General features: G+C 42.1%; 1 protein-coding gene across 2 annotated transcripts in view; it reads right to left on the bottom strand.

The window, feature by feature from the left end:
* PPP2R3A (protein phosphatase 2 regulatory subunit B''alpha) overlaps positions 1–27,226 on the bottom strand; it is a 125,371-nt gene that overhangs the window by 59,338 nt on the left and 38,807 nt on the right. Inside the window, exon 1 of one of the 2 annotated variants that reach the window (XM_072143468.1) lies at positions 4,184–4,523. The exons of the other annotated variant lie outside the window; for it this stretch is intronic. The gene's annotated coding sequence lies outside the window, so the exon portion shown is untranslated. Of the gene's footprint in view, positions 1–4,183; positions 4,524–27,226 lie in introns of those variants that run through there. 2 annotated transcript variants of the gene reach the window in all.

Consider the following 27,226-nt stretch of genomic DNA (forward strand, 5'->3'; position numbering starts at 1 on the left):
TCTTAATAGGGTTATGCTACAATCCTATGATAACCAATCCTGTGGATAGTAAATAAGTAATGACTGGTGATGCCAGTGTGTTACCCCAGTGATCAGAAGAGTAGGAGACTACGGGTTCCCAGATAATAGGGGTACTGGTATCAATGCCCATCTGGTCTTTCAATCAATTCTATGGAAAATGAGGAATATGCTTTAGTCTCTCCGGAACTTATAGGAAACTGTGGTAGGACCATTTATCAGCCATGTGTATGACCAGCTTAAGGGTGGTGAAACACGTGACGTTTTTAGGCCGTTTTTAGTAGTGCGTTTTCCGATCGGGAAAAAAACGCATGCGTTTTTGACCAGTTTGAATTAAGATAATTGGTCAAACCTGTCAAAAACAGGTCTGAAAACGGCCCAAAAACGCCATGTATGTCACAACCCTAAGTGTTAGGTATTGTCCCTGGAAATGTGTGTAATGAGACCATTGTGCATGTTGTTAGTAGTCATGGGACAGTAAAAAGTGAAGTTATATTTCAGCTCTGCAGTTCCTGGAGGGGCTCTGGGCGGGTCCTTCAACCTGAAGAGCTTTCTGCTCTACGCTCCCTCCCCTCTGCTTTGAGTAGGAGTTGTGTCAGAATTTTGAACTTGCAGCAGTCACTCAGAGCAGAAGGAAGGGGCCGTAGAGCAGTTCAATTAAAAAAAAGCAGAAAGCTCTTCAGGTTGAAAGACCCACCCATAGCACTTGCAGGACTTGGATTAAAAATTAACTTTTCACAACCCTGTTGTGACTTACTAAAAAACAAAGAAAAAAAAAAACAAGGATATGGTTACACAGCTCTCCAAGGCCTATAGCTAGCACTGTCTGCAGTTTATTATGGTCAGAACAGATTCCCTTTAAATCTACAATGTCTTTGCAGTAAGATGACGGACACTCATGGAAGCACAACGGACAGCGTCAGCACGGAATAAAGATCCATACCCAGGGCAAGTCACATCCATCACAAATGCTCATCATCCTATGAACTTGACAAATAGCTGAACGCGGGGAAGAAAAAAGCTAATTAGACGGCAGCTGACAAAGCCAGGAGAGACCAAAATATCTAAGGTCAAAGTGTTAGCAAAAATACTACAACTATGACCAGACAGCTGCAAAACTAGCCCTGTCATCTGAGCAGGACTATTGCCGTCATCAATGAGATCCCCCAAGTCAAGTGAGGTGCCATCTGATTGCCACCTGATGAATACATTCTTTAAAAAGTGCAAAAATGATCATTCTTAAAATTTGGATACTACACGGCATGGGTAGGTTTTACATATAGGATATCAGTGTGAAGGGAAAGAGGAATGACAACCCCTTTAGGCACCTAACTGACCCAAAACTGTCCACCCCCATGACCATCACACAGGAAACATTACATCTAAATCATTTCAAAAGACAATAAGCATAGAAAGATACAAGCCAGAGCTATTTTGCAATGATGAGCCTCTGCCACTCGGGGAAGAGGTTGGGATCCCTGCATCTAGCGCCCATCACATGAAAGGGTCCAAGAAGCAGCACAATTCAGGAGATGACGTGCCTCCTACTAACACCAATATTACATCACAGCTCCAGGATCCATAAACGAGGTGATCCGTCAGGTTTAGGCAACAATGGACTACGCTGATGGCGTCCACTATGATAACCATTTGTGAGCGACATATTGCTAAGCCTATAAGAAACAGACACATTCTGAAATGCAGAGAAATCTTATATCCCTCAAGTACCCATATTATCTCTATGTAATGTAATAATAAATGATAATAATGGGTAATATTACTAGGAACAGTAGTAAGGAATGCTGGCTGAGGTGGTAGAAATAGTAATATTACCCTGTCTCCCCGAAAATAAGACAGTGTCTTATATTAATTTTTGCTCCTAAAGATGCGCTAGGTCTTATTTTCAGGGGATGTCTTATTTTAGGGGAAACAGGGTAGTAGTTATAATAATCACGAGAATAATAATGATTAGTATTGGTAAGAACAGTAGTAAGGAATGCCAGTTAAAGTGAGGTGAGAATAGTTGTCTTAATAATGATGATAATGACTAGTGGTTAGCATTACAGCCTTGAAGCGCTGGGGACCTGGATTTGAGTCCCCGGGTGAACATTTGCAAAGAGTATGTATGTTCTCTCGTGTTTTGCGTGGGTTTCCTCCAGGTCCTCCGGTTTCCTCCCACACTCCAAATGCATACTGGTAGGTTGATTAGATTGTGAGCCCCATTGGGGACAGGGACTAATTTGGCATAACTCTGTGCAGCGCAGCGTAATCAGTGTGCACTATATAAATAAAGGAATTATTATTAGTTGTAGTAGTTTTTTGGACTGCTGGTTGTAGAAGCTTTAATAATTACAATAATAATAATTAGTAGTAGTAGTTAGTTAGGACTGCTGGTTGAGGTGGTGCTAGTAGTAGTTGTAGTTCTAATAATAATATGAAGAGATGGTGGTAGTAATAGTAGGAGTACAGAATGCAGATGCGGTGGTGGTATTAGTAAGTAGAAATGATAATAATGGGTAGTATAAATAGGAGCAGAAACAAGGAATGTTACTTGAGGTGGTGGTGGTGGTGGTAGTAGTAGTTTTAATAATAACATAATAAGTAGTAGTAGTAATAATAAGTAATAAAAAGTAATAAATAAGAAATAAGTAATAAGTAGTAGTAGCAATAGTAGTAATAATAACCATGATAATAATGAGTTGTAGTAGTTAGGACTGCTGATTGAGGTGGTTTTAGTAGTGGTTGTAGTTGTTATAATGATATAAAGAAATTGTGGTAGTAAAAGTAATAGTAAGGAATGCAGGTTGTGGTAGTGGAAATAGTAATAGCAGTAGTAATAATAATAACAATAACTAGAAGAATAATGATTATTATTGGTAGGAGCAGTAGTAAGGAATGCCAGGTGAAGTGGTAGTAGTAGTTGTATGATATGATGATCATAATAACAAGTACCGTAGTAGTTAGGACTGCTGGCTGAGGTGGTGTTAGAAGAAGTAGTAGTAGTTTTAATAATGATATGAATAGATGGTGGTAGTAATAGTCGTAGTAAGAAATGCAGGTTGCGGTGGTGGTATTAGTAAGTAGTAGTAATTGTAATATTAGTAGTAATGATAATAATGGGTAGTATTAGAAGGAGCAGTAGTAAGGAAGTGGTAGTAGTAGTAAATTTGTGGAAGTAATAATAATAATGAGCAGTATTAGTAAGTATTGAATTCCATATGAGGTTTGCCCCTGACATAATTGACTGCGCTTAATGCCAACTCGGCAATCTGATCTGCCAGGGAAACCACAGAGTATATAAGATATGGAAAAGCTGTGGCTATGGAGATAAATCGCAGAAGCCCTAACAACCACCGTGTATGTCCTATAAGGTCTATAGATATCCTAGCACAAGGATGAGAAAGCACAAAACCCCTAGAAACGGCATCTCTCAGGGACTCCCTCCTTCCATGTATCACTACACCCCAGGAGGGGTTCTGGGGTCCGAGGAACCCCCCCCCCCCCTCCATTCATAAAATGTCGGTATACCCTAGCGATTTGTCATCTCTTTAAAGATGGAGATAACAGGTAAATTATATATTCAGATGTAAAAAAAACCACTCCTACTTTTCACAGATCCTGAAGAGCAAATACAGTAACCATACAGTGATTTTTCCAATTCCATCACTTGTTTCCCCGGAGAGCTATTCCATGTGTCTCCTTGCACACACATGCACCCTCTTCTCAATGAGGAGAGAGGTAAAAGCTGCCACTGGACTCTTCTTGTATAGTAAATCCAACATGACAAATCTTTCCCAGGACATTTGCTATCACAGAAGAGAGCCATATTATATGCCCATATCATCCAAATCTGTCAAAATCAGTGGGTTGCATAGTCTGTCCACTACCTTCTACTTTTGTCTTTTTTTTTGGGGGGGGGGGGGGGGGCTTCACATTCGACAGGTCTGACAGCTATACAAATGATAGGACTCCTTTACATGTGACACAAAGTATCACGCTATACAGTGTCTATATCTATGCTATATATGATATACAGTCTAAACCTACTCATACTATATCACTGCCCACAGAAATCTGAATGACAAACCCAGCTCTGCTACACCAATGCCTTCAGCTTTGTGTTTCATCTGACAATTCCCACAAGAAGCAATGGAGAGGGTCTTACCGGAGGGCTAGCACTGGGTCCGGGCGAGGAGGATGGCTACAAGTACAGTGCTCGGGAGACATCCGTCATATCACATCTGATGACAAGGAGAAGAGGCTTCTGTGAGCAGCTGAGTTCAGGGGGGAGGATTTCGCTCCCGAGTCTTTTTACCACCAGGGGCAGATGACACTTCTCCTCATTTAATGCTTCCACAAACAGGACTAAGCACTTTGAAATCTTTTTTTAAACACAAAAACAGAGCAGCTGTAGCCGAGCGAGGAGGGAGGGCGGAGGAGGGGACAAAAAATCGTGAAAGTGAGGGATGCAGGAGGAGGGTGGAGATGATAGTAAAGATACGGGCGATCCAGAGAGACGGGCTGTACTGTACTCACAGCTGTATGCAGGACGCCCGCTATAAATATAACCTGCAGGGGTGCACCCACAATGCACTTCAGCAGACATAGGAGAAATGAAGGGTGCAAGGTTGCTAAACCTATGAGATATTACTAACTCACTGCCACCCAGCTTTCCCCTGATCCTGAAATGTGACTGCATTGAGGTGAACACCCAAAATGTAATTGTCAAAAAAGATAATGCAGATGAATGGAGTTATGACTGGCAGGATATCTGGTCTGGATAGGGGTGTACCAATGATTTAACTTATTCTCTAGCTTCAGGATAGAGAATAACAGGCTGATTGGTAAGGGAATCCCGAATTCTGGGAGTGCTGGTGATAGCCAAGCGCTGTGTTCTGCATTTTCTGACACAAGACATACGCTCATCCCACCACTACACGTTGTCCAGAACCCTTACCGATTGGCTGTGGATAGGGGATAACTTGAATAGGTAGCATAACCCCTTTAAAGAGGGTAGTACAGGTTTAAAAAATTTATGCGCTTTGTCAACAATAATAATTCTTGTATTTATAAAGCACCTACAGATTATGCAGCACTGCACAAAGCATGGCAAACTGGTCCCTGTCCCCAATGGGGCTCACAATCTAAACAACCTAGCAGTATGTTTTGGAGCGTGGGACGAAATCGGAGGACCCGGAGGAAACCCATGCAAACACGGACAGAACATACAAACTCTTTGCAGATGTTGGCCTGGGTGGGATTAGAACCCAGGACCCCAGTGCTGCAAGGCAGAAGTGCTACTCACTCAGCCACCGTGCTGGTGTGAGGAGTCTAAATTAGTGGGGGTCCAACATGCAGCATGCCCACCAGGATTCAAAGACCAGTAAATAGTAAATAGAGCTGAACTGCAATACCAAGCACAGCCACTGTACTACATGTGGCACTGTGTTTGGCAAGAATCAAAGACACCGCAAGGCTCAGCACTTCAATGAACGGATCCAGGTCAACCTCTTGATTATAACCAAGCAGATCTGTCATTCAGGAGACATAGAAATTTAAGATAACTCCATACTAACTATAAAAATAATAATAATAATGATATTCATCTTTATTTATTTAGAGCCGTGTAGCACTTTACAAATCATAGGGGACATATGAAAATAAAATACTACATTACAGAGGAATTATGGAACAATAGGAGTGAAGGCCCCTCTCACAGTCTATACAGGGGGAGATTGATCAGATGGGCCGAAGGTAAAATTGTCCAGTTGCCCATGGCCAATCAGAGCTCAGCTTTCATTTTATAAACAGCTGTGGGAAAATAAAGACTGAGCTCCGATTGGCTGCCATGAGCAACTACAACAGTTCTGCTCGCAGACACTTCTGCTAAATCTCCCCCTATGAGTGTATGAAGATATGCTGCTTGTCACCCAGCTTTCCCAACCACCAGGTTGCAGCAGTGTATTGTCCATTTCATTCCAAAATATTAATGTAAATTTACACAGAAGATCACTAAAATCTCCCCAATCTCCATTACAAAAGAAACTATGAAATGACAAACCCTGCAGCCTCCGCACCTGGAAAAGTTAGAAATGTCAGAATGGAATTTTAGGGAGGAATCTCCTAACTTATTACAGCAGTCACAACGTGGAAAATTCCTGATTGCAGATCTCAGGATTGGAGTTCAAAGTGGATTAAATATTAGGAACACAGGGGGGCGCCAGAAATTAAGTGGACTGACTGGAGAGGAAAGGAGAGGAGTGTGAGAGTTATAGATGGAGGGTTTAAAAGATTTAGATTACATAAAACACTAAAAACACATTGTTTGCCATCTGCAGATAGTAGTTGTAATATCAGCAGACCTAGAGCGCAATTTCTATTCCAACAAAGTTTTATATAAATCAATAGTCTGCTGCATGTTCTTGAGAAATTATACTATTTATGGGCATTATATGACTTGTAATATAAATTTTTTCAACAAATCCACTCTCTGCCATCAAAATCCTACATGATAAACCAGGGACACTAACTCATAGACTGTGGTATTCTTAAATGACATCAGACAGAAGGAGGGGGGCGAGTGCTGAGGGAGCAGAGGGGCACAGTGAGACCGGCAGAACAGCCTGTGAAGTTACAGCTTGTCTCTTTAGTGTCCCTGGCTTATCATGATGGATTTTGATTGTAGAGTTCCTTTAAAAATTTGCACGCAATTTTGCGCTGGTAAGGCTATGTTCATATCATATGTTTAGCCTCCATTGAGAGGATATGTTCTGCAGGTTTCTGACGTGTACGTACAACAGGGGTCCAGGATGTGTCCCACTGTATGCTCCCCAGTTATGTCACAGTCCTTATATGGACAGTGACAACGCTGGGATCCTGATCAGTAGAGGTCAGGGAGGGATGCAATACAGATACATCCATCTCTCATAGGCTATCATGGCCTCCACTGAGCGTGTACAGTATGTGGTCAGCAGGATGATATAGCGCAGGCTGCTGTGTCTTTCCATCCTGCTGGATGCGATGTAATACGAGGAAGGAAATCCCCTCCTGCCAATACAGGCAGTCCCCGGGTTACGTACAAGATAAGTTCTGTATGTTTGTTCTTAAGTTAAATTTGTATGCAAGTCGGAACTGTATATTTTATAATTGTAGCTCCAGACAGAATTTTGGGGGGGTCTCTGTGAAAATTGGATTTAAAAAGTTTTGGATTGTCATAAAAACCAGGATTAATAATAAATAATCTTAAATTGCAGACACCTTTGGTAACAGCTGATCATTGTAGCCTAGGGCTAAAGTAACGTAAATTACCAATGTCCAGAGGTCCGTTTGTAACTAGGGGTCGGGTGTTCTTAAGTCTGGGACCGCTTGTATATTTGCTGAACATATTTATAAAACGATATGTGCATTTTTCCTGCTTGGAGACTTCGCTTCTGTCACTCTCTGCTTACCCCTCCCCTCTCCATAGATATTCTGCATAATCTCACCTCAGTGAGTTTCTGTCTATCTTACTAGCAAGATGAAAGAAGAGGTTTTAGAGTAAAAAAGAAGATGAGAAGGAAATGAGGAAGGATCATGAGAGCCAAAATAGGTGGAGAAAGAGGCATTTTGTTAGAATAAGATAAATTACATAGATTTGTAAGTTCATTTAGGTGTCCCATGTAAATAGCGTGGGGGGCACATACTTGTCCAAGGCTTCATTTTTTTGTGAACCTAAGTGGATAGTGATCCCTAGTAGCCCTGCATTGGTGGCTGAGCTTGCGCTCCATTGCGCTGGTGGTCTACTAGCTATTGCCAGTTGCGAGTAAAGCTAACCAAGTACATATCTTCATCTCACATATCACCGTCCGGTCCGATAAGTAAAGAAACCATTTAAATGGACACTTATCTTTTCTAGAACTCAATGGGACTGAAATACAATATCCATAAATTATTACAAAAGGTTAATCTTATATTTACTGAAAATTCTGCATTCTGCATAGAAAGCTCTGACATGGGTGCTGGATAACACATGGGTGCTTAGTAATGAAGTAGTGCTTATATCGGAATATAGTAACCCTCTATGATGGGTCCCTATAGGGCCATGTCAGTCAGCCCGCACATTAGCCCCTATAAATAAAACCACACAAGGGAGAAGGGTTAACCTCTGCTAACAATATTGGATGTGCCTGATAACAGATGTCCCGCTGAGGCCCCTTTTACTCTACCCCATAGTCCCATTGTGCTTTCTGGTTCATACCTCGCTGCCTCCCCTATTAGCAGAGGACCTCACTGCCTGATCAATGACCTTAACCCCTTGGAAACTCTTGTTAATGTCTTTCCACAAAAGCCTCGGCCAAGTTCTCCTCTGAATTCATCATCTATTTTTCCTCTAACAGGGCAGGAAGCAAGCAATTAGCATGTGTGGATGTGTGCGACTAGGAACCAGACAAAAGTCATGCAACTAATCCTATACAAGCCCACCCCATGCCTACACACACTGGTGGGAGCTAGAAAAATACTAATTACTATGTGCCCTATCACTTCCCCACAAGCTGGTGACACCACACAGGCCTGACTCATTCTGTTTACAAAAGAAATTGCAAAAATAGGTTAGAATTGTGTTAATTAACATGGTCTAAAAAACTAAAATGTAAAGTTTTTGTGATCATGGTGCCTCACCCCTATTATTTCACCTGACCATGTTATTACTGTCTTAATAATAATAATAATCTTTACTTCTATAGAGCCATCATATTCTGTAGCGCTTTACAAATTCATAGGGGACGTATACAAATAAAATTACAGAGTAATAACAATCATAAGGAACAATAGAAGCTTTATTTGTATTATTAATAGTCTATAAATACTAAACAAAATGAGTTATCAAGCTATATAATAACGCAACACACACAGTAGACAATGGGGTTTATTTACTAAGGGTCCCGCAGATCACGGATTCATTGGCTTTTATAAATTTTCAGGATTTGCGCCGCTGTGACACCTATTCAGTCGCACGCACTGAATGAAACTCTACATTTTGTGCCACACAGGGCTTTCCAGGATTCCAAAAACATGGTTGTGTGCTAACAGAACAGGACAACATTCCATTTAGTGGGATTGCAAGCACTAGTGCCCTGTCCCACCCTACACAGTAACAAATTGTTCCAGTGTCAACTGATCGCCGATTGTGTCAGTGTTGCCAAAAGTCACAATGCCCCTAAAGAGTAGCCAATAGTTACAGTGCTTCTAAAGTAGCCAATAGTTACAGTGCTTCTAAAGTAGCCAATAGTCATAGTGCCCCCCAACATTAGCCAATAATCACAGAAGAAAGAAATAAAGAAAGAAAGAAAGAAAGAAAGATTACCCATATTTACCTGCTCCCATTAAGCAGCAGCAGCCTTCTTCTCTCCTGCACTGTGTGGCTCTGAAGACAATACAGGCGGTGTGTTGATATTATTGCATTGCACTGTATGCCCTTGCTGAGGTGAAGAGAAGAAAGCTGCTGCTTAGGGGGAGTGAGAAATGGGTAAGTACCCTGCCCCTATGCTGCTCTCCTGACTAGTGAACTACAGTATATGAGAAGGGAGATGGGTTGGATAACATCAGTGACTTGTGTTTGATACCTGTAGTCTATAGGAGAGCACAGTGCAAGAAAGTGAATTACTGCAGTTGTAGTATGCATGCCCACCTGTCGCTGCATTCATTTGGTGGAGAAATATGGCTCATGCACATTTACATGGACGGTTTGTGTATCATGTACCAGGAGGTGTTATATATGACTAAGGGTCCCTGCAACACTCAAAACAGTTCAGAACTGTTGTCCCAAGGTTATGCAGCGGCTCTTTGCATCATGCTACAGCTGATCGTTGTAGCCTAGGGCTAAAGTAACGTAAATTGCCAACGTCCAGAGGTCCGTTTGTAACTCTTTGCATCATGCTTGGACTCCTTTCGCCAAAACAGTTTATGGCCCATGAAATCCAACCTCTGAATTCTTCAGATTCATAGACTAACTGCAAATTAGGGTTAAAGCATATGAATTAGCTCAAAGGACAACTACCATCAGGATCAAGGATTGTAAACCAAGCACACCAACAAACTGGTTTATCCTCTGGCAGGATCTGCTCATTTTGCTTCTTATGCCCAGGAAACTTTTTTTAAAGGCCTTTAAAATTATGCAAATGAGCCTGAGCGGGATCGGGCTCCATAGGCGTCAATGGAACCTGGAGCCCCTCAGGCCCATTTGCATAATTTTTAAAACTTATTCTTAAAATAAAGGGTATAGGAAGCTTAAGGAAGACTTGTCACCAACACTGTACTTTAATTACAAACGTTTTGCAAATTAGCTTTTGTGACTCATGTCTGGTGTTTGTGACTCTTCTCTCTCCCAGGCTGGCAGTGAACCCCCCCATTGTTCTCTATGTGTCTCTTCAAATCCCTGCTGTGCCTCCTTGTACTTAGGGACCGTCTGCTAATATTCAACTACAGACATATAAAGCTCTATGTACAGAAATGTGAGAAATATTGTGTCCATTTTTTTTACATAGTGCCTTGTGTTACATGACTTTTGACCAGTGACATCATCGCAGGTCCTTTAGCCTTCTAAGAATAGCAAACTGTACACCATGTATGTGATCACATGAAATCACAGCAGCCTCCATGGAGGATGAGGAGGGGAAGTCCATGGAGGCAGCTGTGACTTCATGTGGTCAGATACATGCATGGGGTACAGTTTGCTATTGTTACGAGGCTAAAGTGCCTGAGATGATGTGACATGAACTGTGACCATTAAGGAGGCATAAGACATGGGGGGTATTAGATGGGAGAGGCCGGCCGAGCAGGAAATGCCCTCCTCTGATGCCAGGGAATATAAGATAAAAGGTGATTTGTGAGGATATAAGCGAAAAAATTTTTAGCTAAAAGAAGGGGGTCAGAAGGGGATCAGTTATTACTGCTCTATAGGAACCTGTCACTGGCTGTATATGTGTAAATATGCTGACATGTTCCCTTTAAAGAAGAGAAGATCCTGACAAAGGGGGCACACACCAGTATGTAAGTAAGCTTGGTATGTCCTAGAAGGAAAAAAAGAAACTTGCTACATCACCTTTAAGGTAACTATTTTCCAGCATCCACTGTAAGTTACACATTCTAGTGTAACTTACAGTGGCTGCTGGAAAATAGTAGCAGTAAAATGAAGTCATTGTTGTCCCCCATCACTCAGAAGTGACTTACTAGAACCTGGAAATCAGCGTTTAGCACCCAGTAGTAATCTTAACAATCCAGTGACTCATTTCTGCTGCGGACATTGGATACTTCCGTATATCAATGACAAAGTGTGACCTTATAAGGATTACCAAAACACAAGTGGCCCGAGTACTAGAAGCAACTAAAATAGGGGAGGAGGGTTCAGATCTACTGGGGAACAATGTAACAATCATGTGTAGAATGTTATGGAGAAGGGAATGATACAATGTAGCAAGGTCTCACCAAAGAAATACAAACACCGACCCTTCCATAGTAAATATTTTACATTGTGTTCCTGAATAATTTATGACATTTTTCCTACTTTCTATCTCCTTTTTTATACCAGACGTTACTTTCTGCTCTCTTCAGACTCTCCAGTAATGAGACGTACCAGTGTCTGTAAAACAATCTGTACCCACGTCCAGGAATAGTCATTTATAGGGCAGTGAGGTCATGTCTTATATACAGAATCACATTCCACATAGTCCTTACACCCCAGTCTGCGGGACACTAAATGAGTAGAGGGGAGGTCTGGGGGACATTTCTGTGAATATAGGGGGAAAGTCTGACTGTTGGCAGAGAAACTCTAATAAACAGGACGACTATGGGGTCAGGCAAAAGGAAAATGAGGATAGACCATATGAGTCAGTATTTGGCTTAGAGGAATATAGATCCCAGCTGGGTAGAGGAGAACACTGAAGATCTACAGAAGAGAAAAGAATTGGGAGACTTTTGGTTCAGGCATATTATCAGGTCAGGTCTCGTGATATGTCTGTTATGGGAAGTCCTTAAGATCCCCTTAAAATAAAATGTCTGCTGTAGTTATGAACACATTGTGACATCCCTCTGTTGTTATACTTGGAATTGCCTTTATAATGCAATGACTTAATACTACACTACCAAAAGGACCCATCCCTATAGAGTCTAAAAAGATTTGTTGTGTCACATGCTGCTGACCAGGTGCTGATCTATTCATACATGTTCTAGAGGAACAACAGAGGAACGTCACAATGCAGAATGAGAATAAGCAAGATTAAAGGGGAAGTTATTAGCCTCTAGTAAAACTCCCATAACAGGAGAGAAGATATATCTGTTTTTACAATTTTCACAAGTATAAAAGCTGCCATCTTGGCCGAGTTCTAGTAACAGCATTTAGTGACATGCTTTACAGCATTTTTAGAGCCACAGGCAGTAAATGTCTGCAACATGAAAACGCAATGTCCATAAGAAACGTGTAAACGCACTGTGTGTAGAAAGGAGGTGTACATAATCTATGACCTCATCTATTAGTAGTAGTAATGGTGCGTTTATTGAGAGGTCATCTTCTATTGTAATCCTGTCCGTGATGTAAAGGAGATGACTGCTGTATGCCAAACCTCTGCTGAATAATCAAGTGTCAGTAATGGTGAAACTAGAGGTCGAAATATAAAAAAAAATTACAGGACATACAGTAGTACTTTTTCTTAAAAGAAATCTACCATCAAAATCAAGAATGATAGACACTTACTCAGAGATCCAGGCACTGTGACTGTGGTAATCTTCTTATATTTGTTATCCACAGTCTCTATACTTCTAAAATCAACCTCTAAAATTTTTCTAATGAGTCAGAAGGGCTCCTGGGGAGTATTACCAGATTCCCTCCATGCTGCAGCTTCATGGGCTATTACACTGGGCAGGCACCCTACCCCTCCCTCTGTGATTATATAAGGAGGGGTGTGGGAGAAACAGTGTAACAGACCATGAAGCTACAGCACATGGGAGCTCTGGTAACATCCCCCAAAAGCCCTCAGAGCTAATTAGCATAATTGTAAAAGTTGATTTTAGTGCCCTGGTTCGTCATGCTTGATTTTGATAGTAAAATTACTTTATATAAAGATAAATACAATTACATTTCCTTTACCCAAGAAAAAATAAAACATTTTAAAACAATTTTTAAAAATAGATAATTTTCCAAGATGCATTATATGGAAAAATATATTGAATTTAATAAGGATGCAAATATTAGGGGAGAATTGACTTCTTTATAGCAGGTCCTGTATTAGGACACATTATCAGAACTTTCCTTTCAACACGTTCTTATACTTTAGTCTAGAAGAAATGTGATCCTGTAATTTGTTTCCATTTCCAAGTCCACATTTTTCCACTGTAGAGTCTGCACATTATATGGTTACTGGTACTTAGGTCATTCCACAGCCGAATGCCCAGCGCGTCATTAACCCTCTACTTACCAAACCTTTCTACACTATTCACAGACGTCCGGCTAGCAATCCCTGCAGCTCAGTGTCAGGGCGTCTTCACACAGCGGTATATTTTTCTACTTTTCTCTGTTAGGCTCCGCTCCCATTTTTGGCGAGAAATATATGGATGTAACTTCTACTCAGTGATGCACTTGTGGAACTAATCTACATAATCAGAAACTGGCAATTATTATGCTCATTAGTGGGCAGTAATAACAGGTTATTGTCAATTCATAATGAATTTCCAGGATTAATAACTGAGGAACGGCAAAAGTATGTAGAATTCTTAGTGAAGATATTTCACTAGATCAGGACCTGGTATATCAGGGCATCTAACAGGTCCTTAAAGGGGTTTAAGGGATAAAAATTTTGCCAACATGTCCACAGACCAGGTCTTCACCATCATAGACGATGCATATAAAAGATTATTAACATATTAATGATTGTCCATTGCCAACCAATTTTGCATGATGTGCTAGACCACCACCGATCAACACTATCCATGCACAGCTATCATTTGACCGATTTGCATGGCTCTATTCAGTCCGTGAAATACGGACCATATGTTGGTCATATTTCAACATATGGACGCCCAACAACAAAGTCATCTATCGATGATGCTAGGAATCCCTGCATCTCTGCAACACTACTGTCCCATACTGAAAGCAGGGGGCAGTAGTCACATATGGAGGCAGGGACTCCAAGCATCACAGAGGACTATGATCCCAGGATAGTATCATAGTTTATACGGTTGAAAAAAAAGACACGTCTATAAAGTTCAACCAAGGAAAGGAAGGGATTGCATGAGGAAGGGATTTAGGGGGAAACAATTCTATACAACATAACAGTCAATGTTATTTAGGTGTAAAATAGGCATCTAGATCGTTCTTGAAGCTCTCTGCTGTCCCTGCTGTGACCAGCGCCTGAGGCAGGCTATTCCACAGATTGACCATTCTCATGGTAAAAAAGCCCTGTCGCCTCCGGTGATTAAACCTTGTTTTCTCCAGATGGAGACAGTGCCCCCTTGTCTTTTTATCTGATTTAATCTGAAACAATTTGCCACCATATTTTTTGTATGGACCATTCATATAGTATCTAGTCTCACAGATATGCTCCATATTTCACAGACGCATGACTTCATAGTGATCCTGCTGTCCAACGTCTGGCAATAGGAGTAAAGAAAAGTCCTGGCTAAGGAAAGCAGAGCTAATCTTTACTATAAAGGCAGAGCTATAACTTCCAGGATTACTGACACAGCGCAGAGAAATGTCTCCATGTGTGAGCTCAGATGAGGAATATCTGTCTTACCGCACACGAGATTGTGGAGTGTGAAGAATAATATCTCAGGGCATATTTCAAGCGTGACTTGTGTGTAGGAAGAATGAGCTCAACTATCGCCAGAGACCAAGACTTCTGCAGAGAAGTTACCCGAGGCATGTACCCCATGCTTACTACTGACAGAAGTGACAGAATTACTATGCATTACCTCAAGGCACAAAAATAAGGGGAGCATCAACATGACCAGTTTTTATGATAATAATAATCTTTATTAATATAGCGCCATCATATTCTGTAGCGCTTTACAAGTCATAGGGGACATATACAAATAAAGTACTACATTACAGAATACAAAAAGTCATATGGAACAATAGGGATGAGGGCTATGAGGATGAAGGGGTGACACAAGAGCTTACAGTCTATGAGGATGAAGGGGTGACACAAGAGCTTACAGTCTATGAGGATGAAGGGGTGACACAAGAGTTTACAGTCTATGAGGATGAGGGGGTGACACAAGAGCTTACAGTCTATGAGGATGAAGGGGTGACACAAGAGCTTACAGTCTATGAGGATGAAGGGGTGACACAAGAGCTTACAGTCTATGAGGATGAAGGGGTGACACAAGAGCTTACAGTCTATGAGGATGAAGGGGTGACACAAGAGCTTACAGTCTATGAGGATGAAGGGGTGACACAAGAGCTTACAGTCTATGAGGATGAGGGGGTGACACAAGAGCTTACAGTCTATGAGGATGAAGGGGTGACACAAGAGCTTACAGTCTATGAGGATAAGGCGGGACACAAGAGCTTACAGTCTATGAGGATGAGGAGGTGACACAAGAGCTTACAGTCTATGAGGATGAAGGGGGGACACAAGAGCTTACAGTCTATGAGGATAAGGGGGGACACAAGAGCTTACAGTCTATGAGAATGAGGGGGGGCACAACAGGTATAAGAGCTTGTATAATGGTCCAGCCATAGGGGAACAGATGTGAGATGGGTCTTCTTTAATGGCTCAATGGAAGAAAACCGGTCACCAGAATTTTACCATTGCTGGTTTGTTAAAAGTCCTTCACATATCAACTAAAAATATCTAGTCACTAAGGTACTATATCTTAATGACAGCAAATAATTAGAGATGAGTCAACTTCTGTAGAGAAGAGTCAAGTTTTCTCCCAGGCTGCCAGTGAACCCCTCCCCCTTCTTCTGATTGACACCTCAGTGTCTTGGACAGGGCCATTTAAGACAGAGGCTGAAAATGTTTAGGGAAGGATTTTACAAGTGGAAGGAAACTGATAAATAGGGATGCCACCATTGCACATTTGAATGAAGGAAAAGAGGGGATGATAAAGATTTATTGTGCCTGTTCTTGATGACAGGTTCTCTCCAAGTCAATTTGTCAATCTTTGCTCCTTAAAGGAAAACTACCATCAAACCCAGCATGATAAACCAGGGACACATACTCATAGATCCAGACATTGTGACTGTGGTGATCTTCTTATATTAGTTATCCCTGACCTCCTTCCTTCTAAAATCTTTTTTTTTTAATAATGCTAATAGGTCTAATAGGGTCTGTGGGAGTTAAAGCCCCTCAGTGCTGCAGATTTACAGGCTGTCACAATGAGCAGAACATGTCTCCCTCTGCTGGTATAATCTAGCAGCAGCAGGAAGTGCATGGTGAGGGGAGACCTGCTCTGCTCATTGTCACAGCATGTGAAGTCAGAGCACAAAAGAGTTCTGAAAGCATCCACCAGAGCCCTCCCTGGCTCATTAGCATACATCTAAAACTTGATTTTAGAGGGAAGGAAGCCATGGATAAATAATATAAGAAGATTACCACAGTCACGGTGCCTGGATCTATAAGTACGTGCCCCTAGTTATCTTTAAATGTCCCTCTTTTAGAGCCAATAATACAATCTGCAGTAATCAATCTCTTATATTACTGCAGAAATAGGCAGAATTTTACACAAATGTATAGTAAGTTGGAGGTTACTTGAGTATTTCCGGTGATTGCAAATCTCGCTGCATTGCTTTTGTCACCCGTTCTTCATTACAGATTATAACCCCCCTATATTGTTAACCATCAATTCTACTATTGACTATTGATTATTCTGTAAAATAAAGATTCCCAGCAAGCTATCCTACACATAGGATATAACTAGTATACGATGGCCTGATACTACCCAACACCCAGACATAATAGGTCCCCTCAATAGGACTAGAGCATATAGATGAATGAAATACATGCAGCAAGAGAAGGCTAGAACCCCATACGATACATAGACATTCCATGGTAGTGATGTATAGGATTGCATTACATGTCAGACTTTTGCCTCCACAACGCAGTATATTATACATCGGACAGACATTTATAGGTCACCATAAAGACTAATATGTCAAATCCTATTAACGTTATTATGGCTCCCGAGTCAGGAACCGGAACGTCTCATCAATACATGACAGGTGTGATCGGGCATGATCTCTGGTAGGAACTGTGAACGTGAAATTATAAGCCGCCTGTCAGGAGAGAGAATTCTTCCATCCACATGATGTTACATAACGCAGAGAGATCAAGGTCAGCCTTCTCCTAGGAGCCACAATATACAGCGGGACAGAGAGGAATAGCGGTGATACAAGGCTTCTATACGGACCATTCCCTATCAGGACTGTAGTATAGAATAACACCAAGGTTTCACCTCTTTTGTGCCTAAATGAATCCAACCAATGATCTCTATTACCTTTCACACACCTCCTGTTATAGACTAAAATATTAATATCCGGTATGGATAATGAATATGGAACACCCCCTTAATAGAGGGAAGTCCTTACTGTTCAGGACCATCGTTCAGGACCATCGTTCACCTATAATTCTACATTCTACAGACAAGAGATTGTTTTAAAGGGAACCAGTCACAAGATGTTACCCCACTAAACTACAACCCCCCCACCTAGGAAGGGTATGAAATTACCTATCTAGAATTTACTTCTCAATGTAAAATCTCACCACTTTACCTTTAACAAAAATCTCCTCCAAAGTCATGTGAAAATGAGCAGGGAAGGGTCATATTTGCCTGAGATGAGTCAAGTTTAGAGGTTGCAGGGGAGAGTGTAAATTCAGACACCCCCATCTCCAATCCTGTAGTACCTAAAAACATTCTTCTGTGATAAAAATAACAATAAGAATCTCATCTTTCACATCACATCATGGTTTATGGTTGTGCTACTGAACCTGAATAAAAGAAAAAGGCAGGAACTTGATCTTCGCTTGCATCTGCAGCCTCTTAACTTGACTCATCTCAGGCAAATATGACTCTTCTCTGCTCATTTTCACATGACTTTGGAGTGGATTCTTTATAGGTAAAAATTTGAGACGGTGCATTTCATACCCTACATGAAGGGGCTATTAGTTTAGAGGGGTAAAAGCTGGTGATACTGTCCCTTTAAATGGGGACTATGTAATTCTAAACTTGTTCATGAGGAGGTGGAAATGTATATAAGTACTTCTACCACTGGTGGTCCCAAAATGGAATACTTTGTGAACAGGTTAAGACACCCTTTAATCAAAACAGGTGTAGTCCAAACAGACCTAATTTTAAAGGTCATGTCTAAAAGACTTGTACTGTTAAAAAACCGTTTTTGGGAACTTCAGGGAGAAGGGTTCGCTCTGTGTAAATCAGTCCAGACTCCAGAGGCAGATTTAATAGAAATATGAGAGAAAAACAAATAAAATAATCCCCTACTCTGTCTTAGGGAAAGGCTTTTCTCACCAAACCCTTGGCTCTAAATATATGGCTCCTGCCCAGGACTGTATTACATCCACACCCGCCATGTGCACTGAGCCCACGGGAGCAAAACTGTACAATATCGTCGTTTCAGTTTTTCGGGGAAACATCTTGCTATATTTTCACCAAGCCCTTTAAATCAGAGAACAGAGGCGTGTAGCACCACAACAGCAGCAAGACAACCCCTTTAAAAGAGCCATGCAACCCAACACCATCACGCTCACAGTCAGACGCCCCCCTACCACCTGGAGCACAAGCTATACTTATAGGCGCATTTCCTTTTACAGGCAGTCCCAGGTTAACATACAAGATAGGGTCTGTAGGTTTGTTCTTAAGTTGAATTTGTATTTAAGTCGGAACTGTATATTTTATCATTGTAATTCCAGCCGGAACTTTTTTGGTCTCTGTGACAATTGGATTTTAAAAATGTTGTGTTGTCATAAGAATCAGGATTAACACTGAAGCTTCATTACAGACGCCTCTGATAACTGTTACAGCTGATTATTGTAGTCTAGGACTAAAGTACAGTAAATTACCAATATCCAGAGGTCCGTTTGTAACTAGGGGTCGTATGTAAGTCGAGTGTTCTTAAGTAGGGGACCGCCTGTACACGCAGATCCTGCTATAGGGGCACATTGTATTAAAGGGGCTTTCAAGTTTGATCATGGGGAGCAGAAACCGGATTCCCAAACCAATCAACTATCTGGCACCAGATTACAAATCACACGGAATCGGAAGCAGGTTGCTCCATTTTCCCTTTAGTGGCCGGAAGTTGTAACTACAGGTGCAGCCCCTACTCACTATCAATGGGACACAACCAATCACAAAAAAACACAGGTGCCAATCACAGCCTGGCATCTCAGCAGCACAAATACTGCGTGTACAGGGACCAAAAATCCTTGTTCATAGTAGAAAACCTTGCAAACCACTTACATAACACCTTTACCCTGTAAGCCTCCAGCACTGCGATCGCAGGGTCACTAGTCAGTGGTGAGAACTATGTGGGAGGCTGATGTAAATAGGTATTAAAATAAAAGCAAGTTGAGATTGTTTCCATAGCAATGGATTGTAAATTCTACGGAATTTTCTATGATATCCCTGCGTCGTGTCTCCTCTGTATCGGCAGAGTTATAGGCAAGTTGGGCATAAAAGTAAAATAAAATAAATTATATAATATATACACACATGCCGGATGTATATTGGAGAACACACACAAGACAATTTGGCGTTTTACGACCAGTAAATATAGGGTCAATTCCTGCCGCCTCATACACGCTGGTCCTAATGCCTGGTAAACATAAAAGCTAAACCTGCCCACTGCTATAATACTCAAGAGCGAGCGGCATAAATTCAGCCTGGGGACCAATTATAGAGAAAATGTGGGATCTAGATAATAGTGAGAGCTGCTTAGACAGAGAAATTGTGGTGCAGATACCAACGAGCATAAAACAGACACAGCAGTAATGGAAATGATCAAAAACAAGTCATAAAACCTCTGCGTTACTAAAATTGATGGCTCGTACAAAACACAGGTGTGTCAATGGAAATCTACCATCCATTACGATAAGCCAGGGACACTTACTCATGGATCCAGGCACCGTGACTGTGGTGATCTTCTTATATTTGCTATGTATGGCCTCCTTGATTCTAAAATCAACTGATAAAAATATGCTAATGACGCACTATGGGGGCATTACCAGAGCCCCTCCATGCTGTAGCTTCAAAGGCTGTTAAACTATTTCTTCGGCACCATGATATCCTCTCAATTGAATATAATTTTCTCCTGGGGGGTGTAGTGTACATCGGCAGCAGCCAGTGATTGGGTGTTCCCCGAGTGATGTCACTGTCCTTATATGGACTGACATCACCGGGTCCTCCCTCCTGGCTAAGTCACGCATATAAATCAAAGTATGTTTTGGAGGCGTGCTGGTCCCTTTCAGTAAAATATGATCTGCAATTTCAGAAATAAGGGTCCATTCAAACCATATACAGGCAGTCCCCGGGTTACGTACAAGATAGGGTCTGGAGGTTTGTTCTTAAGTTGAATTTGTATGCAAGTCGAAACTGTATATTTTATAATTGTAGATCCAGAAAAAAAAAAATTTGGCCCCAGTGACAATTGGAGATTAAACATTTTTTGCTGTAATGGGACCAAGGATTATCAATGAAGCTTCATTACAGACACCTTACAGCTGATTATTGCAGTCTAGGATTATAGTAAAGCATTCAGAAAGCTTCACCAGAGGTCAGAGGGGTCTGTCTGTAACTATGGGTTGTCTGTAAGTCGGGTGTCCTTAAGTAGGGGACCGCCTGTATATTGCTAATAGCCAACGGCAATGAACTGTAAATACTAAAATATTAACACATTACATAAAGCAACAGTGATGCGTGTTAAATAATATGGCAACAAGGTGATTAGTGGTTAGCACTACAGCCTTGCATTGCTGGGGACCTGGGTTCAAGTCCCGGAGTCAACATCTGCAAAGAGTTCGTATGTTCTCTCCGTGTTTGTGTGGGTTTCCTCTGCGTCCTCTGTTTTCTTCCCACACTCCACAAGATACTGGTAGGTTGATTAGATTTTGAGCCCCATTCGGGACAAGGGGACGATTTGGCAAACTCTGTGCGCTATATAAAGGAATTATTATTATTAAATACTATTACAAAGAGAGAAAGAGAGAGAGCACTGTATATTAATACCAGAAAAGAGCATTTATAAGCGGAAAACACAGTTAAATGCATGACCATAGAGCATGAATGAAAAATCCGAATTCCCCGCAGCTTAACATCTGGCAGGTGCGTTACTTTACAGAAAAGGTTATAATAAAGGAATCTTGCACAGTCACTGTAGCAAGGTGTTTTTGTTTCTTCATAACATATGGCAGCAACAGATGCCACAAAACAGTATGACAGACAAAAGCGTCTAGTGAATACAAATATGAAGTCTACGAGGTCCATGAAGGAAGAGGTGGAGAGTAAGACGCAGGTAGAGACTTGTAGCCTCCTGCTGAGACTAATATATCGCCCCTCATTACCGGAATATTGGAGGAAGATGAAGAATCTTCACGTCAGATCTAAGATTTCTCCCGATTTACACGTCTTACAAATTGAGAGACAAATGACTTTTGGCTGTAATGAGATAGCCCCATCTAATCGCTTATTTCCGTGAGCAGGTGGCTCATCTTCCCAGGAGGGATGAACAATCTCGGTCCACCCATCCCATCCTGCTGTAACCTCGCAGATCACATAGAAAGGCCAAAAGGAGGGAAGAAAGCAGATGGCGCGACTCATGGCCCGAGTGGGACGTGCCAGATATCTCATTTCAGGCACTTTATGACACATCCAGCTAAAAGTCAACAGATATGGCACAGGAGATGCAGAAGACTATACTAAAAGTGGCATTGCGTCAAATACAAAATAATTCGAATGATCCCCCCCACTTCATGGTGTTTCACGTAATATTTTGGTGGTATAGTATTTTATCCATGAGCAGTCTCTTCGATTTAGGTTACATTCAGACAACCGCGTGTCCACCGTACCATAGCACGGCGGGCACATGTCGGTGCCCAGTAGAGGAGGAGGGGGTGAGCGCTGTTCGCCTCTGCCCCCATCCATATAGATACACAGCGCCGTTTTACGGGGAAAGATAGGCATGTGCGGCACTGTATAGCTCCGTGTTCCCAATTGCTGGCCAATGGGGGATGTATATTTAATGTATATACGGCGGCCATATATATATATATATATATACGTCCCCCAATGGTCGTGTGAAGCTAGCCCATGAGTGAGTTCACGCTAAGAAACGGTGACCGGGAGGGATTTTCCAGAGCGGACCTCCCACTCGAATTTCAACGTGTCCACTCATCACTGCTCATGAGCAAATCGGCCTAAAGCTACTGATTTTGGTCAATTGGATGCACATCTCCATTTTTGGAAAGGTTGCAGACCAGTGGCTTCCCCTCTATGGATGTTGGGGAACGACAGCATGACTGGTATAGTTTGTCTAGGCATGCGGGAATAGTGTCCAAACAGTTGGAGGTCAAGAATAGGAACTGCTCAGGGCTTTTTTTTTCTCAGGGGCACCAAGTTGAGACACGGAGCGAAGGAATCCTCATCTGTGTGCATGAGCCCATAGAAATACATGGAAGAAATCCTCCGGCAACGAGTTTCTTTAGTATAAATACTTTATCGGAGCATAATAAAATCCACACATAAGTCACAGACTGAAGCGTTGAGGTATCTGCTCATAATCATAGACATTAAGTCCATCTACAACAAGAAGGATTGCTCCCTTTCCTATGAAAAAAAGATAGAATAGAATATAGAAATGGATACGCTGGAGGGTAGCCAGTTTTTGTCTTCTCACATATAGATAAAACACTTGAGGAGTGGATTAATTTCTGGGAAAGAAACCAGATACTTGTGAATCTAGGTGGGGTTGGGCACCGCTGTGTAGTAACTCTTGTAGGATTCATCCGCTACATATTGCATAAATCTAGATAATGCAGTTTCCACAGTAACCAACAACAATAGTACATTACATTGCACAATGAATTCTAGAAATCCGCATATCCATCCATAGATACCGGCCACAAATATAGAAACACTTTAAAGATAGGTTGTTGTGGACTACAAGGACGATATTGCACCCTAACTAAAATGATACTCCACCATAAGACCCAGGTTCCCATCCTTTGTCCTCTCCATCATTAACCATGGAAAATGGATAAAGATGGGGATGAAATGCTCAGGTCTCTTTGGCCTCCTGGCGATGCCATGTGTGTACCTGGGATGTTTTACAACGCTTTGTGCACATGTGGACCAGACCTCATAAACTGCATATGGCCCTTTTATTTACACCACGTTCAAAGGAATGGGTGAAGCGTCTGGGTTTTACGGTTTCTATGAATTCCATTAAAGCTGCCCACAAGACAAACTGGGAACAAGCACAACTGGGTAGTGGGAGCAAGGAGGTCACTTAGTAATTATACTTCTCTATGTTGCACTGTTGGCTTGCTGGATTTCCTGGAGCGAACCTTGAATTACCGAACTTAGCATGTTCAGCATGTCTGTACATTGAAATCAGTTCCTGTCCATGAATTCGGAGACCAAACTTGCAGGTGGGCAATGGGTTATAAAGGAAATCTACCATCAAAATCAGGCATGAAAAACCCATAGATCGAGGCACCATGACTATGGTAATCTTATATTTGTTATCTAAGGCCCCTCCTTCTAAAATCAACTTTTAATATTATAGCCCCTCTATGTTGTAGCTTCACAGGCTGTTAGAATGTCTCCCCCGTCCACCTGTTCCTACTTAGCACCTCCACCCTCCCTCTTCCCTGCTGTAATCTCAGTGAATCATAGGAAGTTTCTGCACACAGTAGTAGGGGGAAGAGCTCCAGAACAGTGTAACAGCGAGTGAATATACAGCAGAGGGGTTCTGGTAACACCGCTTCAGATTCACTAGCACAGTTCATTTTTGAAGGAGGGAGGTCATGGATAACAAGTATAAGAATATTACCACGGTCATGGTGCCTGGATCTACAAATGAGTGTCCCTGGTTTAACATGCTGGATTTTGATGGTAGATTTCCATCCCTAGAGTAGAAGTGGAAGCAGTAAATCCATTCTATCCCATGACATATATCCTGGATAAAAAAAAAACATTACCTAAAGTCTGCTATATTAATTCTATGCAAAAGTTCACATAGAAAAACGTAAATGCAACAAAAAACATCATAATGTACTAAGCAAACGAAGCAGAGTGACCAAGCTGCAAGTTCCATTTCTTCTTTTTGTCTGGTTTTGTAGTTTAATCGCTCCCAAATTATACATTGCATGATGTAAACTGTTTATAAAAGGCCAACACTGAACCTAGTTGGGGGTGGATATCTCAAGGAACATAGAAATGATGGGAGTTTGACCGAATCCTCACTTTGTTTCTCTGGTAACTTCCATAAGTTTCCCTCCGTCACACATTGAACTCCTTCATCCCTCGTGTGGGAAAAAATGTCCTCAGCATCAACGTTATCTGCTGCCATAGTAACTCAAAGCCGTACAGCAAGTCAGAGGTCACTTCCCTGACGACAAGAGCAAAAACACATGTCCCTGTGATGTTATGTCCTCTCCCCCCCACAGCTGGATTCAGTTGTAAATTCCTGGGCAGTGGCGAAAATCCTGTACAATATAACAACAGTGGTGGGTAAAAGTTCTCAAGGGGGTTCTCCATATTGGGTCAATTCCACTTGTTAGATGGTCCTCTTCACAGATCATTAAATTGTGGCCCCCAGATCAGCATATTAGGCCACATTTACTTACCTGCTCCTGCACGTTCCCCGATCTGGAGCGTCCGACGATAATGCACTGTGCCGCGATTCACTTAGATTGTGCGCCCGATATCCTGCATGTGTCGCTTCTCTGCTCAGGTCCCCCGGAGGTCACCTTCTTCCTCCCGGTGCATGTAAGTGCTTGGCTCATGACACAAAGTTAAATGCAGCGGTTTGTCCAAATCCGTCGGATTGCCCGACGTCCATCCCCCCGATTTGTGTCACATAAAAACCAGCACTATTACACCTAAATCCGATTGCGTGCAACACAACGCCCTTCTAAATGCCTGTCCCGGCAGCGCGATCCCTGAAAAGTCGGAAAACCCCACGGAAATGCAGCCGCGGGACCCTTAGTAAATAAGCCCCATTGTAATCGCTAGAAAGTGTTGCGTTTTCCTACAACACCCCCACAGGTGAAACTAAGCATTACATACTAGTGACATGACAGGTCCTCCAGAGAGGGGGACACTCTTTGTAGACCCAATACCCAAGGGAATAGGAATGTGAATTGAAATATCCACTACTTTACGCAAAAAGGAGCTTTCTAAGAAGGTTATACGTAAATGGGTTAGCAAGGTCCACAAAAGGATCTGGTTGAAAGGAAAAACACATACGGAACTTGAATTTCTCAGATAAGGTGAAGAGATTTGCAGAAGTTTCAGTTTCTCAAAGGTTTTAATACTGACCAAACAGGAATTGGGACACTTTTTTATGGTGCATAGTGGGTTCCCTCTTATTTTACAGATATCTGAAAAATTAATAATAGTCTTACCCCTATCTAGAAACTTTGTTCCTTCACTTTAAGAGCACCTTCTGATCAGACATCAACAGTGGGTGATGTTTAACTATCTGTATGCCACAAAACCAGCAAGACCCATGCACCCAGTAAAGCGATCTAGGAGATGAATGAGCATTGCATCCATTGGCATGTTACTCCGTAACACAATGGTCCCGACACCTCCTTATCTCCAAATAACTACATGGTCAAGCAATGTAGTGATTATCCATGACATATGTCTCGCTGCTATTGAGGTCTATATTTGAGAAGTAAGCGGTCATGTGAGCATAGCTGGCATAGTCTGGTATAGATAGTCTCATCAGGAGGCCATGCCACACACCTCATAATAATATTTCCTCGCTCTATGTGAACAACGCCTGGAAAAATAGTGGGGGAGATTTATTAATCTGCCTAGGACATAATTGTGTTATGATTTGTACTAAAGAAACTTCTGCACTGCTTACTTAGCAAGCTCTTGTACCTCTTGTGTCACCTCCTCTCCTCATTGACCGTTAGCTCTTGTGTCACCCCCTCATCCTCATGGACTTTTAAGCTCATGTGTCACCCCCCCCCCCTCATCCTCAGACTGTAAGCTCTTGTGTCACCCCCTCATCCTCATAGACTGTAAGCTCTTGTGTCACCCCCTCATCCTCATAGACTGTAAGCTCTTATGTCACCCCCTCATCCTCATGGACTTTTAAGCTCATGTGTCACCCCCCCCCCCTCATCCTCAGACTGTAAGCTCTTGTGTCACCCTCTCATCCTCATAGACTGTAAGCTCTTGTGTCACCCCCTCATCCTCATAGACTGTAAGCTCTTATGTCACCCCCTCATCTTCATAGACTGTAAGCCCATGTGTCACCCTCCCCCTCATCCTCAGGCTGTAAGCTCTTGTCTCATCCCCCTCATCCTCATAGACTGTAAGCTCTTGTGTCACCTCCTCTCCTCATAGACTGTAAGCTCATGTGTCACCCTCCCCCTCATCCTCATAGACTGTAAGCTCTTGTGTCACCCCCGCCTTTATCCTCATAGACTGTAATCTCTCGTGTCACCCCCTCATCCTCATAGACTGTAAGCTCTTGTGTCACCCCCTCATCATCATAGACTGTAAGCTCTTGTGTCACCCCCTCATCCTCATAGACTAAGTTCTTGTGTCACCCCTTATCCTCATAGACTGTAAGCTCTTGTATCACCCCCTCATCCTCATAGACTGTAAGCTCGTGTCACCTCCTCTCCTCATAGATTGTAAGCTCTGTCACCCCCTCTTCCTCATAGACTGTAAGCTCTTGTGTCACCCCTCATCCTTATAGACTGTAAGCTCTTGTGTCACCCTCTCATCCTCATAGACTGTAAGCTCTTGTGTCACCCCCTCATTCTCATAGACTGTAAGCTCTTGTGTCACCCCTCATCCTCATAGACTGTAAGCTCTTGTGTCACCCTCTCATCCTCATAGACTGTAAGCTCTTGTGTCACCCTCTCATCCTCATAGACTGTAAGCTCTTGTGTCACCCCTCAAGACCGAGAATTATTACTCCTCCAGACCGAGAATATATCTACAGCACACACTGCGAAAGTAACTGCCCCCAAAA

The sequence above is a fragment of the Engystomops pustulosus genome, chromosome 3 (genome assembly GCF_040894005.1).
Source record: "Engystomops pustulosus chromosome 3, aEngPut4.maternal, whole genome shotgun sequence".
Classification (NCBI taxonomy): domain Eukaryota; kingdom Metazoa; phylum Chordata; class Amphibia; order Anura; family Leptodactylidae; genus Engystomops; species Engystomops pustulosus.